Genomic DNA, 18834 nt, shown 5'->3' with positions numbered 1-18834 from the left:
TTCTGCTCTTATCTTTATTGTTTCTCTTCTTCTTCTCTTTGGGTTTGGCTTGTTTTTCCTTTTCTAGTTCCTTCAGATGTGACATTGGGTTGTGAATTTATGATTTTTCTTTCCTTCGATGTCAGCAGTTAATGCTATAAATTTTCCTCTTAGCACTGCATTTGTTGCATCCCAGAGATTTTGGCATGTTACATCTCTATTTACATTTGTTTTATTATTTTTAATTTTTAGCTTAATTTTGTTACGAACTCAAAGATCATTCAAGAGCAAATTGTTTAATTTCCATGCATTTGTATAGTTTTGAGAATTTCTTTGTGAATTGATTTATAGTTTTATTCCTCTGTGACCTGAGAAAATACTTGACATAATTTTTATTTTAAAAAATTTGAGACTGTTTCACGGTGTGACATATGATCGATCAAATATGACATAATATCTATCAATAAGATAGACCATATGTTTGTGGCCCAACATATGATCTATTATCAGCACATGGAACAAGTCTAAAGAATGTTTCAGCCAGTAATCCCAGCACTTTGTGAGGCAGATGTGGGCAGATCACTTGAGGTCAAGAGTTTGAGACCAGCCTGGCCAATATGGTGAAACCCCATCTATACTAAAAATACAAAAATTAGCCAGGCATGGTGGCACACCTCCAGTTTACTCAGGAGGCTGAGGCAGGAGAATCCCTTGAACCTGGTAGGCAGAGGTTGCAGTGAGCTAAGATCACACCACGGCATACCAGCCTGGTATGCTAGACTCCATCTCAAAAAAAAAAAAAAAAAAAAAATTCCACCTGCTCATGAGAAGAATGTATTTTCTGCTGTTGCTGAGTAGAACGTTACGCAAATATCTATTATGTTCATTTGGTCTAAGTCCAATTAAAATCCAATTATTTTGTTAATTTTATAGCTCAATAATCTGACTAGTGCTATGACTGGTCAGCTAGTACAGCTAGACTATATAGTATAGTCTAGTATATAGACTAGTATATAGTATATAGTATAGTCTAGTCTAGTATAGCTAGACTCCATCTCAAAAAAAAAAAAATTCCACCTGCTGATGAGAAGAATGTATTTTCTGCTGTTGCTGAGTAGAACATTATGCAAATATCTATTATGTTCATTTGGTCTAAGTCCAATTAAAATCCAATTGTTTTGTTAATTTTGTATCTCAATAATCTGACTAGTGCTATGAGTAAGGGATTAAAGACTCCTACTATTATTGTGTTGCTGTAAATTTCTTTTCTTTGGTCTAGTAGTATTTTGTTTTTATGAATCTGATGTTTTAGTATTGGTTCAATATATCTTTAGGATTGTTATGCATTCTTACTAAATTGATCCCATTATCATTATATAGTGACGTTCTTTGTTTTTTTTTTTATACTGCTGTTGATTTAAAGTACGTTTATCTGATGTAAGCATAGTTACTCCTGTTGGCAGTCGGTTTCTGTTTACATAGAATATTTTCCCTTTTACCTTGAATGTATAATTCAGTGTGGTGTCTTTAAGCTGCATATGGTTTGATTTTGTACTTTTTCTCCATTCTGCCAATTTATATATATTTTTTATTTATTATACTTTAAGTTCTGGGATACATGTGCAGAACGTGCAGGTTTGTTACATAGGTATACACGTGCCATGGAGGTCTGCTGCACCCATCAACCTGTCATCTACATTAGGTATTTCTCCTAATGCTATCCCTCCTCTAGCCCCCACCCCCCGACAGGCCGCAGTGTGTGATGTTCCCCTCCCCATGTCCATGTATTCTCATTGTTCAACTCCCACTTATGAGTGAGAACATGTGGTGTTTGGTTTTCTGTTCCCGTCTTGGTTTGCTGAGAATGATGGTTTCCAGATTCATTCATGTCCCTGCAAAGGACATGAACTCATCCTTTTTTATGGCTTCATAGTATTCCATGGTGTATATGTGCCACATTTTCTTTATAAAGATTATCATTGATGGGCATTTAGTTGGTTCCATGTCTTTGCTATTGTGAACAGCGCCACAATAAACATATGTGTGCATGTGGATAAATGATCTCTTTTTACTTTTGAATTTGAATTTACTTTCATTTGGATGGGATTTTTAAATTTCCTTTTTGGAACATGGCTACAATGTATGCTGTCTAGGGTTTTTCACCTTTGGTTCTAAGTGCTTTCAGTGGCAAAGACTCTCTGTATATGTGTTCCTTGGTTATTGATAGCCTTACTATGATGGTTTTCTCAAGTTGGTTGTAGTAGCTAGCTATGTACAGGGTTTGTGAACAGGCTCACAAATTCCTGCTGGGCTGGGATGGAGGAGGTGTCAGAAAGCTTGTTTTCTAGTGCTATGTGCTCATGTCAGCAGATTTTGTATTGGGTCATGAAGTTCAACCTTCAGGCTAGTAGGTCCCCTCTACTACAGACATTCTGCTACTTTGTGTAGAGAGGGGAAGGGCCAAGACATTCTGCTACCTTGTGTAGAGAGGGGAAGGGCCAAACCTTTCATGCAAGCCTTAGCCCAGTTGGGATGCTGTTGCCCCTAAGAGCCCTAGAATGATCCTCCTCTGGCATGCTTGTGCCAATCCCCTGTTGGAGCAGCCACAGGTGTTTCTGCAGCAGTGGGTGGAGGTGGGAGGAGAAATGCCTATCCCCAAGGCTGTTCTCAAATACTGAGGTCAGTTGGCCACAGGGAGAGAATTTCACTTCTCCCTTGCAGAGCCAGCTAAAGCACCCATGTCTCCATTGGAAGTGTCACAGTCATTCTCAGCCCTTAAGCAGGGAGCTCTCAGGCACAGTAAATTATATGCTCTGATTTCTTTTGTCCCAAAAGCTGCTCCCTTGATGTGCTGCTCTCCACCTTCCCTTTGAAGCAACACTGCCTAAGGGCTAGAACACTGGGAACCTTGCAATCCTCTGTGTTCGGGGAGACTTGTGTGGTTGTTGCAAGCTGAGCAGGTGGTGGAGATGGTCTATGGGGGCTTTGGTGATGTGGAGACACAAGGGCAGAGATTCTCTAATTAGGACACAGTCCCCTGATGGCTGTACTTCCCAGTATAATGCCCCCCACCACGGCTTAGGTCCAGAGTGATATATGTTGGTAGTCTGGTGTAATGCCCTCAAGAAGAACCCAAGTTGCTGCCCACACCAGTGATGATTGGTTTATGAGAGCAGAGGAGCTCTCTGTCAGTTCAGATACTGGCAGTCTGCCTCAGGGATGAGGAGATAAAAACATTCCCACTCAACCTTTCAACAAATTACCAAGTCCCTCATGGTTCCTATGTGACTTCTGCCAGCTTCACGCTTCCCTCTTTCTCTGTACCCTTGTTTATTCCCATTAGCTCTTTACTAGGCTCCACCCTTCCCTTGGCATTCTATTTGAGATATAATTATTCCCCTGTAACTTTGGTTCTACTTTTTGAGAAAAACTAATATCCAACATCTGTAGTAAGTCATCTTGACAAAATATAATTTTTGTTATAAGTAATTTTGCATAAATTCGTAAAAGGCACCAGCCAAATATCAAGCACTAAAATTAACTGCTACCTCGAAATTATGTTTACTTTTGTGTGCTTTTAGATAAATATTCAATATCTTAAAACTTACAATTTCTAATACACATAGAATCTATGTAATGCAGATTAAAATGTTTGAATAAAACTTGAAATGGTAAAAGATATTAAAGCTTAAAACATATTTTTCTTCAAAAATTTTCAAGGGGCTTTATGATAGCTGACAAGAAGCATTTTGTACTCAACTCCTCCACTAGAAGCACCAAAATTATGAATAGATTATCACACCTCAAATCGATGAAACAAGAGAACATGGAAATTCAATGGAAAAGTGACAGACAATAATTAAAGCAAAGGAGAAGGAAGCAAGGCAGCTTGCAAGGCCAGCAGTGGCTGAGAGCTGAGAGATACTCCCCAGTATGGAGAAAGAGTAAGCGAAATACCCTCAGAGGTTTACGTTTGCATCATGTACTCTGGCAATCCTAGCCATAGGAAAGACCCTTAACCCTTGAGGACCCTGAAACTAACATAAAGAGCTAGAAGGAAATTGTGTGAAGGCACTGCACCAATGAGGAAGGTAGCACTGAGTCCCACACATTCTCTGAGACCACAGCAGCTACAGCAAGGCACCATTTTAGAGCCCCATCCTCAACAGACTGCTCACTGTGCTAGAGTCCAACATCACTGGGGCTGAGGCACAAGAGATGTGACAGCTGCTGCCACCAGGCCTTAGGTGCAAGCAACCATGGTGGACCACACCTGAGACTGAGCAGCAAGCAAGGCTCCCCAATAACTGCACTTCACCTGTAAAGACATATAAAGTCTGAAAATAAAGGAATGACAAAAGATATTTCACGTAAATGCAAGCTAGCAGGACTAGCTCTAGTTAGAGTAGATAAAACAGACTCCAAGTTAAAAGCAGTTAAAAAAAAAAAAAAAAGAAAAAGAGGACAATGAAGGGCATCATATAATGATAAAAGGAAAAAATCTGGCAAAAGGATATAACAATTCTAAATATGTATGCACCCAACACTGGAGCACCCAGATTAATAAAGCATATATTCCTAGATCTAAAGAGAGAGACAGACTGCAATACAATAATAGTGGAGGACGTTAACAATGCACTAGCAGCATTAAACAGATCATCTAGACAGAAAATCAAAAAAGAAACATTGAATGTAAACTGGATCTTGGACCAAAGGGACCTAACAGACATTTACAGAACATTTTATCCAATAACTGCAAAATATACTACACATTCTTCTCATCACTACATGGAACATTCTCCAGGATAGGCCATATGTTATTCTTCAAAGCAGTTTCAACACATTTAAAAAAATTATATTATCTTCTAAGAACACAATGGTATATAACTAGATATCAACACGACGAGGAACTTTTGAAACTGTACAAATACATGGATGTGAAATAACACGCTCCTGAACAGCCATTGGGTCAATGAATAAATTAATATAAAAATAAAAAAAAATTATCACAAACGAAAATGGAAACACAACATACCGAAACCTATGGGATTCAACAAAAGCAGTACTAAGAGGGGAATTTGTAGCAATAAACATGTATATCAAAAGAGTAGAAAATTTTCAAATAGTATAACAATGCACCTCAAGGAATTAGAGTAGCATGAACCAGACAAAGCCGAAATTAGCAAAAGGAAAGAAATAATAAAGATCAAAGCAGAACTAAATGAAATAGACATTAAAAAACACACAAGTTCAGTGAAAAGTTGATTCTTTGAAAGGATAAAAAAATGATTAAATGTTAGCTAGACTAACCACGAAAAGACCCAAATAAACAAAATCAGAAATGAAAAAAGCAACATTGCAACTAATACTACAGAAATACAAAATATCATCAGAGATTATGAACAACTATGTATTAAAATAGTGGAAAACATAGAGAAAATGGGTATATTTCTGTAAACATACAACCTATCAAGATTATATGAGAAAGAAATAGAAAATCTGAACAGATCAATAATGAGTAGTGATATTAAACCACTGATAAAAAATCTTTCAACAAATAAAAGCTCATGGCTGAATGGATTCACTATGGAATTCTACCAAACATAGAAAAAGGAAATAGTACCAATCCTTCTCAAAGTATTTCAAAAAACTGAAGAGGAGAGAATTCTTTCTAACTCATTGTAAGAGGCCAGCATTCCCCTGATACCAAACTAACCAGAGGCCTAACAACAACAAAAATACTTACAGGTCAATATCCCTTATGAAGATAGATGCAAAAATTTTCAACAACATAATAGCAAATAAAATTCAGCAGGACATCAAAAAGATAATACATCATGATCTATTGGGATTTTTCTTAAGGATTCAAGGATGGTTTAACATATGCAAATCTATTGAAGGGATATATCACATCATGAAAATGAAGACAGAAACATATACTCACAATAGATGTAGAAAAAGCATTTGATAAAATTCAACATCTCTTCATGACAAAAACTCAATGAACTAGACATATGAGAAACATACCTCAGAATAATAAAGGCTACATATGACAAATCCACAGCTAATGTCATTCTGAATGGGAAAGGTTGAGAGTCTTTCCTCTAAGCACTAGAATAAAACAAGAATGTTCACTTTCATCACTCTTTTTCAACTTAGTATTAGAAAGTCCTAGCCAGTCCAATCATGCAAAACAAAAAATAAAAGATATCCAAATTGGAAAAGACAATGTTAAATAGTTCCTATCTGCAGATGAAATAATGTTATATTTACAAAAACCTAAAGACTACACCAAAATAACTCTTAGTGCTTAAAAATAAATTCAGTACAGTTGCAGAAGACAAAATTAACATACACAAGTTAGTAACATTTCTATACAATAATTAAATAGTTGAAAAATAAATCAAGTTGGTAATCCTATTTCCAGGAGCTACAATAAAAACAAAATACCTAGGAATAAATTTAACTAAGGAGGTAAAAGATCTGTTCAAGGAAAACTATAAGACATTGATGAAAAAATTGAACAAACAAATGAAAAGACATCTTATAGTCATGGATAAGAAGAATTAATATCATTGAAATGACCATACTACCCCAAATAAAATACACATTCAATGCCCTCCCTATCAAAATACCATTTCCATTTTTCACAGAAATAGAAAAGCAATCCTAAAATTTTAATGGAACCAAGATGTAGTCGGAATAGCCAAAGCAATCCTAAGCAAAAAGAACGAAGTTCAAAACCTCACACAAACTGACTTCAGATTATAAGGCTATAATAATCAAAACAGCATGGCACTGGTATAGAAATAGACACAATGGAACAGAATAAAGCACCCAGAAATAAATCCAAATATTTAAGATTTTTAACAAAGGAACCAAGAACATACGTTAAGGAAATGATACCCTCTTCAATAAATTGTGTTGGGAAAATCAGCTATCCATATACGGAAGAATTCCCTGGACTCCTATCTCTCACTATACACAAAAATTAACTTCAGATAAAATAAATAATTAAATATAAGATGCAAAACTATAAAACTAATAAAAGAAAACATAGAATAAACACTTTAGGACATTGACTTAGGCAAAGATTTTATGGCTAATACCTCAAAAGCACAAAGAAAAATATACAATTGGAACGATGTTAAACGAAAAGGTTTCTTTACACCAAAGAAAATAATCAACAGAGTGATGAGAAAACGTTTTTCATAGGAGAAAAAGTTGCAAACTACTCATCTGGCCGGCAACTAATATATAGAATATATAAGGAATTCACACAACTTAGCAATAGAAAGAATAATCCAATTAAAACGTAAGATAAGAACACGCATAGTCATTTCTTTAAAAAAAAAAAACATGCAAATGGCCCACAGGTATATACAAAAATGCTCAACATCACTTATCATTCGTAAAATGCAAATCAAAACCCCAATGAGATATCACCTTACCCTAGTTAGAATGGCTGTTATTAAAAAAACAAAACAAAAAAATAGCAGATGGTGGCAATGAAGTGGTGAAAAGGTAACTCTTATACACTCTTAGTGGGAATGTGTGTTAATACAAGCACTGTGGGAAACAGTATGAAAATTTCTATGAAAAGCAAATAAAAGAACTACCATACAATCTAGCAATCCCACTCCCAATTATCTATTCACAAAACAAGCTTTCTTATACAGGTATCTCAAAGAGGTACGTGTACTTGTCCGTCCCCTGACATGTGGGGATTACAGTTCAAGATGAGATTTGGGTGGGGAAACAGAGCCAAGCCATATCAGTGAGTGAGTCAAATTTATAGCTATATAGAAGCAATAAAATAAGTCCTAGTGTTTAATAGAATAATAGAGTGACTGTCATTTGCAACAATATATATTTCAAAGTAGCTGGAATTGAAGACATGTTACAAACACATAGAAGAGATAAATACTCAATATGATGAATACCCTCAATAAGCTTTCTTGATCATTACATATCCTTTGCTTTTAAAAGCATTCACATTACTCCATAAATATGCAAAATATTATCTATCAATAAAAGAAAAATAATATTTTCAAGTATGACTACTTCAATTATTTCCTCCTGAAATAGTCATAAAATATATAGGTCATGGAGCACAATTTAGTGGGATAATAATAAGTAGCTTGAGTATCATAAAAATTATGTTTTAAATGTTCAGCTCCCCACTTCCTTACTAGCTGTATGATCTTAAAAAGGCAAAATAACTTCTCTGATTCTCAGGTTTTGGTGTGTAACACAATGTCAATATGTTCTGAATGGTCCATGAGGCTTAAAAAAGCTGAAAGCAGATAGAAAATATTTCTACGCTCTCTGCTGTATAGTGAAGCATTATTAATACACACAGGTATGTGTGTGCACATGCGCACACAGACACACACACAATTTAGTATCACTTTCCTTGAGTTGTCTTCTCAAATGGATTATTCCTATTTACTCCCCACAGGGAAAAGAGATAGGTTGAAAAACAACAGGGACAATCAATATATAATTATATTTTTATGATCAATATTTTATAATTTTTCTATATTCTTGCCTAAAGTTATTTTGCTATGTTCGCTAATAAACTTTATTAGAAAAATACATATCAGAACTAAAGCATTCTTTGAGATGTTGTGTTCAAAAATAAGTTGTATATGGCCGTGTTTTTATTGTTTGTCAAAATTTAATATGTTCTTGTAGTATCAAGTAAAACGATAAAATACAGCATTTTATCATGCAGTCAAATTATACTAGAAATGAGAGGGCAATGATCTTTTACCAAGCCAAATATAAAGATGATAAAAGTGTATATGGTTTCTGTTGATTCTAAATGTCTAATTATCTCAGAAAGTTATGATGGAAAAGTTCTACCTCAGACTTATTTTAGTGTATATTATAGGATTATTGGATGAATTTCTTCACTTTTATAGAGAATGAGATGCATAGTAAACTTTGAAACAGTTGCTAAGATGTCTATCTTTAAAACGAAATAGAGATTATCTCTTTCAAAATAAAAGAATGCACATGAAAAGTACTTATAAAATGTTTATAAAAATATATTACTTCCACAGAGCAGTTCTCAAATCATGGGTGTGCACTAGGTTTTTATACCTTTTTAAGTCACCTTTAGCTCACTGCCACTTTTCCGTCCACCCCCTTCTTAATTACTGCATCTGCCTCTCTCTCACCAGCAATTATTTCTAGTATGTGATTGCAATATCATTGTTTCTTTAGTTTTTCTGAACTTTGGCATTTTATTACTGTGTTAAATCTCAAGTTATTGTTTTGGTGTGATAGTCTTAGTATATTGTTTAATTGGACATTTTTTCTTGTTTCTTTTTTCTTTTTGATGTTATTTGATTAAGTGAGATGATGACAAGAATAGGTAAAACAGCTGGAGTTGCAGTAGATTTAAGTACATGGAGAAGAATGAGACTGATTCCTAGGAGAAACACCAATAGGTAGAAGACAGAGAGTGATTCTCCACACACCTAAATTAAGTTAGTTACACTTTGTATTTTGCAATAATGTAATTATAGGGAGAATTCAGAAACATATTAATACAACATCTTTATGTGACATTAACACAAACTCACCCAGCCTGTAAAACATGTATCAGTCTACTTGTAAATCAGATAACACATCCCTGGATAGCATAGCTTTCAGAGTCATTCAAAAACTGCCTATTGATTTTTTCCCCTTATTTATGTAAAAATTGCTGTGAATATGTTTCAATTTAAAGGCCACTCTCTTTGTTTTTTGACATATTGAAAACATTTTCCTACTTATAGTATTTGAACATTTTGACAATAAATTCTTACTTGACATATTATAATTTCCGTAGTGCATTTTAAGCTAGCCACAGAGATACTAAGATACAGTTACATAATAATGAATCTGGGTGGATAAGTCATAACTTTCACACGAATAAATGGTTAGGTCTCTAAAAATACCAAAATGCCTATTGATTCAAAATTTCAATGCTTCTTTATAGGAATAGCAGTATCTATCTCATAATACGGCTACTGTTTGAAAAAATAAAGTACAGGAGAAAAATTACTCTCTAAATTGAAAATACAATAAGTACCTTGATGATTTTATTTAATATTTAACATTTTAGTGAATTTTTCTGATCATTCCTTGAGTATAAGTAGTATTTTAATATGCATTCTCTGTATCTTTATTGTAGATTCTCTTAAAAGAGTTTGATGTTTTCATTTAAAATTATCAGGACTTCCTGACCCTACTTATTCTCCAAATGAAATAATATTTATATTTTAATGTTCTAATGAATTTAAAGGAGATAAGGCCTGCATTTTTAACCACAAATATTTGCTTGTTTTGAAAGATGCTTCATATTTCTAATATTCTCTCATGCCAAATCTACCTTTTGAAAAAATGCTCAGAAATTGATTTTTGTATAAAACAGTATTATTTCTTATTCAAGGATTCCTGAAAGCATATATATTTGAACCACATACATATAGGGCACTGTTGAGGAAAAATACCACTAGAAGAGTTTTTATTTTCACTTTAATTCAAAAAGATTCTTTTCATTGTTTTTAGCATAATAGATTGTATTTGACATTGTCTGAGTGCTCTCTGAATAGTTTATTTAATAACGAGCGTTTTGCATATTTTATCTCATTTATTTGTCAAAACAATTCTTTGAGCTAGATATTATTAGTCTCATTTTTCAGGACAGGAAATTGAGGTGTTAAGAGTTTTGAACAACTTTACCAAATAGATAGCTCATTAATAATTAGAGTTGAAAGGTTTATGATACCCAAGTGTGTTTTATGCACATATAATTTTTGTATATTGGTTGTGTCAGAGTCTAATCAAAATCAAAATCAATAGGTGATCAGGAAATTGGGAAACAGGAAAATAGAGAAAGGGGGGAAAATAAAATGGTGATCATTTGTGGAATCACTGAAGATAGATTGGAATCCAAATTGTTTTCTTCCACTTTGAGGTTTTCAGCTTTGATTATGAGGGGATTATGAGTGAAAATTGAAACTTTCACTGTGGGTCTGATAATTCACATAATTGCAGAGTCAAAGAAGCTGAAGGAGGAGATTCAGCAGGAGCTGGACTTCCAACAGATCTTCTGGGTCTAATAAGGGGGAAAAAAATGGGAATCCAGAGGGTAAGTGGCAATCGGCGTCAGCTAAAACATTTTTGCCCTGACCCATATTGGAAGTGTAAGAGTTTGGCTATTTCATTTGCACCTACCAAATCTCACAGAAAATGTCCCTTGTAACTACGTGAATTTAGACATACACAGGGCAAGGAATATTGGAAAAATACACACCCAACTTAGCTATGCTGACACACTGTAAACCTACTACATTCCACGTATATACAAGTCTGTGGGCTTGTATATATCCCACGTATAGCAATGTTTAACTTCCAAATAAAGACATGGGTACAATCATACCTCTACCAAAGAAAATGCATCTTTTCCTCATAACCAGTAGTTCCTCCTTATCTGTGGGAGATATGTTCCAAGATCCTCAGTGCATGACTGAAACTGGATAGTACTGAACTCTGTATATGCTATGCATACATTTCTTTTTTCTTCACAATTTCATGGATAGAAGATTCATTCTTAGTGTAGATTTTAGCAACTTCAGCATACAATTTTTTAATTTCTTTGTTAAGTCAAGAACTTTCACCTTTCACTTAAATGAAGAACTTTATGTCTTCTCTTTGGCCTATTCAAACTGCCAGCATCTTGTGTTTTGGGGCCATTACTATGTAAAATAAGGGCAACTTGAACACAAGCATTGCAATACTGGGGTAGTTGATCTGATAACAGAGAGGACTACCAAGTGACTAACTGGGGAAACTATAGAGTGTGCAGGTGCTGGACAAAAAGAGCTGGGCACAGTGGCTCATGCCTGTAATCCCAGTACTTTGGGAGGCTGAGGCGAGAGGATCACCTGAGGTCGGGAGTTGAAGAGCAGCCTGGCAAACATGGCGAAACCCTGTTTCTACTAAAAAAAAAAAAAATACAAAAATTAGCTGGGCGCAGTGGTAGGTGCCTGTAATCCCAGCTACTTGGGAGGCTGAGGCAGGAGAATCACTTGAACCCAGGAGGCCAAGGTTGCAGTGAGCTGAGACTGCACCATTGCACTCCAGCCTGGGCATCAACAGTGAAAGTCTACCTCAAAAAAAAAAAAAAAAAAAAAAAAAAGATGATTCTCGTCCTGGACAGGGTGGAGTGGGAAGACATAAGATTTTCCCACTCAGAACAGTGACAAGGTAAAACTTATAAACTGTTATTTCTGTAATTTTTCATTTAATATTTTCAGACCACAGTTGACTGCAGTTTACTGAAATTACCAAAAGCAAAACCAAGGATAATAAGGGGCTACTATAATAATAAAAAATAAAAAATGTGTTCATTGAAAGATGCCTTAAATCTCTCTCCCAAGGCTCTATATCCATGAGCCTTGTTTTTTTTCTAGGTTAATTATGTGCTACCCCTCTTTGATGTACATTAACTTAAATACTGAAATTCAAGGTTATCTACTAATAATAGTATTCATGTTATTTGATAGGGTTATGGAAGAGGATAAAATAAAATTATTAATACATATGATAATATAACCATATAAAATTCAAAATAAGGGACATTCATAATTATTATAGTTCTGGTATCTTCAGGTGGTCATGTGGTTATAACCGGTAATTAAATCTGCCTTCCCTGACTACCCATTTATGTTTTCTTGCACTAAGCAAGCAACTCAGCTAAGTATGGTTCCTTGCATGTTGGGTGGTACACAGTTTTATTCCAAAAGTTTAAGACTATCAACAGGTTTGCCTGTATTGTGTTGCTATGATTTTCGTTTGGCTTCACAACCAGGAATTGAAATACAATAAGACATCCAGGAGATCCCCTCCATTTCAGACATACTCCTACTTATTCTCATTATGTAGTAGGAATCCAATGTCACTTTGAAAATCAGAATACATCACTCAAAAATGTGGAGTAATATCTTTTTTTTTCCTACTGATTCACTGGCATTGTGGCCATTTGAGCTCCTCATCTTCCAGTTTGGAACCCTGTGAAATATTTTACATGGGTGCTGAAGACACATGCAGCTGAACTTTATGCACAGTTTAAAAATCAAGAGCATGATAAAATGATAATTTTCAGAATATTTTGTAGGATAATTATTTTGAAAGTAGGTATAACTTTGTCCTTTCTTAGATGATAAGTCAATGCAGGTATACCTTTGGCTGCTTTTCCAGGAATTTGAGAAGTCAGATAAAATACATGTTCAATTCTGTTTCAAAGTAGAAGGGCAACTTCTTTCATTTCCCATAGTTGAAAATTATTTTTTAAACTTGGTTCTATTGATATACTAAGACAATGTTGTATAATACATTCTTGCCACTGGCTACTCTTTTGACATTTCAGAATAAGAATACGTTCAAATGCAAAAACATTTGAAAAATTAATTATATACCCAAGTTGAAAATTCCTGAACCACATTCATTTATTCAATCTAAAAATACTTAATTTCCCTTTTTAGAGCTATGATTTGTGTTAATATAGTGTATAGAGTTGTGCCAAAAAGTGAACATAGCAAGCCTGAGATTGACCATCCTTAGAAAAAACTACAAGTTTGGTACTTGTTTGGTCTCCGGGAACTTGGCTGATAATCCATTCCCTACACTGATATAAAATGCTGATTAAACAAGTGTGTCTGACTGTCCCTAAACTGTTTGCATACGTGGTGTGTTTTGTGCTGAACATGCTTTTCTTCTTTCTTCGATGTGCTAGGCAGAGGGCGCCTATGTGAGTGGGCTCAAATAAAAACCTTGGACCCTAAGATCGCATTTAGCTAACCTACTAGCCAACACTTTGCAGACGTTGTAACATATTTTTTTCAGAGAATTAAGTACTCTGTGTGAAGCAACTGGGAGAGGACATGTAAAACCCTGTGTTTGGTTTTCTCCAGACATTACTCTACCTACCTTTCCTTTTGCTAATTTTGCTTTGCATTTATTTGCCGTAATAAACTGTGTGAGCATAATGGCTTCTGAGCCATGCGAGTCCTTATAACAAATTGTAATAATTTCTATAAAGAATAGCCTAGAATAATAAAGCAGAGAGTCTTGTGAGGTCAAATTTGATTTGGAGGTTAAGTTAAGCTTTTTGAATACCTTCGCACATTAAATTTCTTAGTGTATGAAAAATTACAATTCTCTGGATTCCATTTTCTAAATGGTAGGAAAAAAGCATGGCATTCTCCTGTTAATGCAGATATTGGAGAATAATAATATTTCTCATTGGTTCTACTTTTCCTGTTGAGCTAGGCCTACTTTTTCTACACTATATTGCTCACGTCCCTGCTTATTTCTGTAAAACCTCCTATATGAAATCTTTCATTTAATGAAAAAGGCATGATTTTTCAACCAGTTTTATGTGCCCAATGGTGTGATAGAAACTAAACATACAGAAATGCTACAAAGAATTCTTCGTCTTGCAAGAGCTATTCATAAGCAATAGTCAATTACAGTAGGACGTATTAAGTTTTGTCATAATATGAAGTATATAGTGTTTTAGAAGCACACAAGAAGTTTGATTAACCACATATTACATAGCTATGGGAGTTTTACCAGAGAAAGTTGGATCCTAAAAGACAACTAGGAGTGAGTCAAATGTAGAGAAGTTTATAACATGTGAAAAGAACAAAGCTCAGTGGTAGCCTGTTGGAAGGTTTTAATCTATAATGAGAGAGAGAAGCAGAGAAATGATCATAAGTAATTTTTAGATTGACTAATAAAACTGGAACCTAAATCTCTAGTTAATTTACCTATGTATTAACTGGAGTTGGATACAGAATATTAAACAAAAAACAAAATCGAATACTTCACTCCCATATATCTTGTTATTTGGTGATCAAAAGACTAATGAGGCTGGGCGTGGTGGCTCACGCCTGCAATCCCAGCACTTTGGGAGGCCAAGGTGGGTGGATCACCTGAGGTCAGGAGTTCAAGACAAGCCTCACCAACATGGTGAAACACCATCTATACTAAAAATACAAAAATTAGCTGGGAGTGATGGTGCGTGCCTGTTGTCTCAGCTACTTGGGAGGCTGAGGCAGCAGAATTACTTGAACCCAGGAGGTAGAGGTTACAGTGAGCCAATATTGTACCACTGCACTCCAGCCTGGATGACAGAGGGAGATGCTGTCCAAAAAATAAAAAAAAAAAAAAGCTAAAAAAGGGCAAATTAACCCAGGTTAGTGTGACCCAAAGTGTCAACTTCCAACAGATGCCAGCTTAGAGAATATTTTTTAGTACATTGTAAGTATAGAAATTGAGAGTAGAGGGTGAGATACATTTACCACAATTTGAATTTACTGTAATATCAAATAACATAGTCAGTGGATTTGAGTCATTGAAGAGGATACTGGTCACTTCAGGTGTTATCAAAGTCATGGTATCACAGTAAGACCCCACAAATATGCATGGTATTTTGGTTTATTATTTAGGATATTTGGGTTTGTCACAGTTATATCAAAAATGATTGAAAATCTGAGAAAATAATATTACTCATATAAGTTACTTTCAAAATTATTTTGATTTTATTCAGCTTACTTTTATTTTTAAATTTAAATTTATCCTCAATTATAGAAATATAATTAATATTTTTACTTTAATAAGATAAGCATCACTTGATTCACATAGATTTATGAAAATACACTTTTTCATAATGCTTCAGTAGTCATCAATGATAACAAAATTAATTTAGAAGAAAGGACCGCCTATGGAGTTCATTCTAGTCTTACTCAGAAAAACAGTGTTGTACATCTTGAGTTTAATTTTTTAGCCATAATTGATGGTGAAGTGGTAAAATCATCATTCAGTATTTACAGATATGTATGGACTTATTAAACAAAAATCTTCAAAATGTTAAGCATCTTCTATTTAACAAGTCCAGGAAAAAATAAAATCCCTAAAAGTTTCATAAATAAAGAGTATTTGGACTAAGAATTGGACAAAAAGAAATGTCCAATATTCCAAAAGTTAATATGAGTGTTTTGTGAACTCACAAGTAGCATTCTAGGACACTAAAAACAGGTAGACAGACAGAGATAGATGATAGATGGATAGATAGATAGATAGATAGATAGATAGATAGATAGATGACAGAGTCTGATAATAGATTCATAATACTTAGATATGTTGATAATATACAGTGGCTGAAGTATTATGCAAAGACTTCATCAAAACATGTATACATATGTAACTTACCTGCACATTGTGCACATGTACCCTAAAACTTAAAGTATAATAATAATAAATAAATAAAACAAATCTACTCCAAAAAAAAAAATACTGTGTCTTTCTGCAACAAAGAACATAGCTCAAGCATCAACCTTCCTATTACCTCATTAGAACCATCACATCTTCAGAAACTTGCTATGATATGGAAAGCCAACTCATAGAAAAAAATCATCTGACAAAGTATTTTTATTTGCAATTCGTTCAAATTTCTTAGTATGAACATGACAAGCCTCTCATATATGTGTAATTTGAAGGCTTGATTTTTTGATATGAATACAGCTATATTCAAGTCATATTTAATATTTAAGATAAAGCAGAAAAAGAGTGGGCTATATTTGATAATAAAAGTAGATATCTAGAGAGTTAGGAAGCAAATCAGAAGTGTTAGTATTCCCAAATTCCGAGTGAATTTAGTATTTCAATCAAGAAGAAATGAATTGCCTATGGTGATACATGATGAACAAGGACTGTAATTACCATGAGGTAAGTCAGTTGGTAACAAGCATTTCATCATGTGTGCTCTTGGTGATAGAAATCAGATTACAATGTTTACAGAATAAATAAGACATTAGAAACTGAAGATGAAAAAAGGAAGTGGTTACGTAGAATTCTGTCTCATGTCTGCCCAAGGTGGGATGCAGAGTGAGTAACCTGATAGAGCAAAACAATGAGCTCAGACAGCTGTTTCTTAATGCTTATTTATATTTGATAAAGGAAGGATGTTGAGAGGAAAATATTAAACATGGGTGTAGTTGATAATGATAAAGAAAATCTCTTGAGGGATTTTAATAATGAACTCAAGTGTAGGTTTTTTGTTTATTTTAGAAAGGAATGAAATGACTAAAATGAGAGAGAAGAAGGTTGAGTGAGAACAGATGCAAGTGAATGTAACAATGATAGCTTGATGCCAATTTCCAGGTTTTATGTAAATGTATGAGGGGTTTCATATACTCATTCCCTGTACTTTCAGTTGAAAGTCAGCTTTCTGTCACAGTTATATAGGTCTATAATTTTTGTTTTCTATTTGAGTATAACTATCAAAGCAAGACTTCAAAAAATATTCTGTATCTAATATCCAGTAGAAGGTATCATACAAACAAATGCTCAGTAAGACTTCACCAAAAGAATCACTGCAGGCGATTGCTGGTCATGGTATATCATGTCCATGGAGACTGAGCTAAGAGTCAAGAGAACAAACAGTGACAAAACACACTAGCATGTATATTTGGCATCTGTTCACTGTCTAGAAGTAGATAAAGTGGTTGTAATGGAAAGTGAACTCCACATATATTACATGCATATATGCAACACTTACTTTTCCCATATTACAGCTCTTTCAACATATGAAGCATATTAGAGAAAGATTCAGTAGATAAGATGTTTCCATGACACACGCTGATAAATAGAAATGACTCCAAGTAATAAAGTGAAATCTGAAAAGTAGCGGTAACTTGGAAACAATCAAGAAAATGAAAGGAATGTTGTGATCTCATTGAGATATGAATAAATACGTGGCTGAGGTAGAGTGGAAACTTGGCAGCATGTGCAACCTCAGGTCTGTTAGATTTTAAGTAGATTTGAAATTTAAAAGTTTGAAGTCTCATAATGTTAGGACTCAAGGATGCATTTATAAACAAGAAAAAAAAAATAGCCGGTTGTACAGATGAGAGCCAGTCTTCCAGATAAGAGAGTTCTGGCCATTTTCAAAACTCAAAAAAACAGTGGATCCCTATCAAAACAAAGGAGATAAAATAAGGAAATATCCAAACACTATATTTGCACATGCCCACTTAGGAAAATGAAAATAGGTTTGAGACCTATAAATGTATTTTTTCTTAATGAAAATCCCTGAGAGTTAGGTATTTATATAAATCTATCCTTTTTTAAATTTAAAATATTTATATTTAAAATGTGTTATTTTCTGATATTTAACTGGTGCAAATTTCACACTTAAGAGTTCCAGAAGTGCCAGGAAAAGAAAATATGACACCTGGACACATTACTTTACCAGAGGAGATTAATGATAAACTGCACACATAGAGATGCTCATCATGGGAGACAAATCCAACATAGGATGTAGTAAAATGTTATTAATATAAAAATAATTGAATAAACTCGACTGATTGTCCCTCTGCATAATAATGCACCTAGTCTTACAAATAAACTTCAATTAACTATGTAATTACATAATTACACACTGCATTTTCACATCCAGAAAACAAGTGTTTACATTCATAGATTCTCTTTAATTTTTACATGGTATTATTGATGGAAAGGCACTAGATTTTGATGGATGAATATGACAAATTCTTTTCTTTGAGAAGATACAAACCAATTATAAAAAGATGAATACAATCAATAAACTGCTATGTGGAGATTTTAAGTCTTCAAAATCTGTGGATGTGTTTTCAAATTGTTATAAATATGTGGTGGTTGGTAAATAGATTTTAGTCCACATTTTTAGAATAACTATTATTGTATTAGTCAAAACCTGGCTACAAATTATTTTGGCTATTGCAGAAATTAAATAAAACTTGAAAGCTCATTATT

Source organism: Pan troglodytes, chromosome 14 (genome assembly GCF_028858775.2).
Source record: "Pan troglodytes isolate AG18354 chromosome 14, NHGRI_mPanTro3-v2.0_pri, whole genome shotgun sequence".
Classification (NCBI taxonomy): domain Eukaryota; kingdom Metazoa; phylum Chordata; class Mammalia; order Primates; family Hominidae; genus Pan; species Pan troglodytes.
This window is presented reverse-complemented; position numbering follows the sequence as displayed.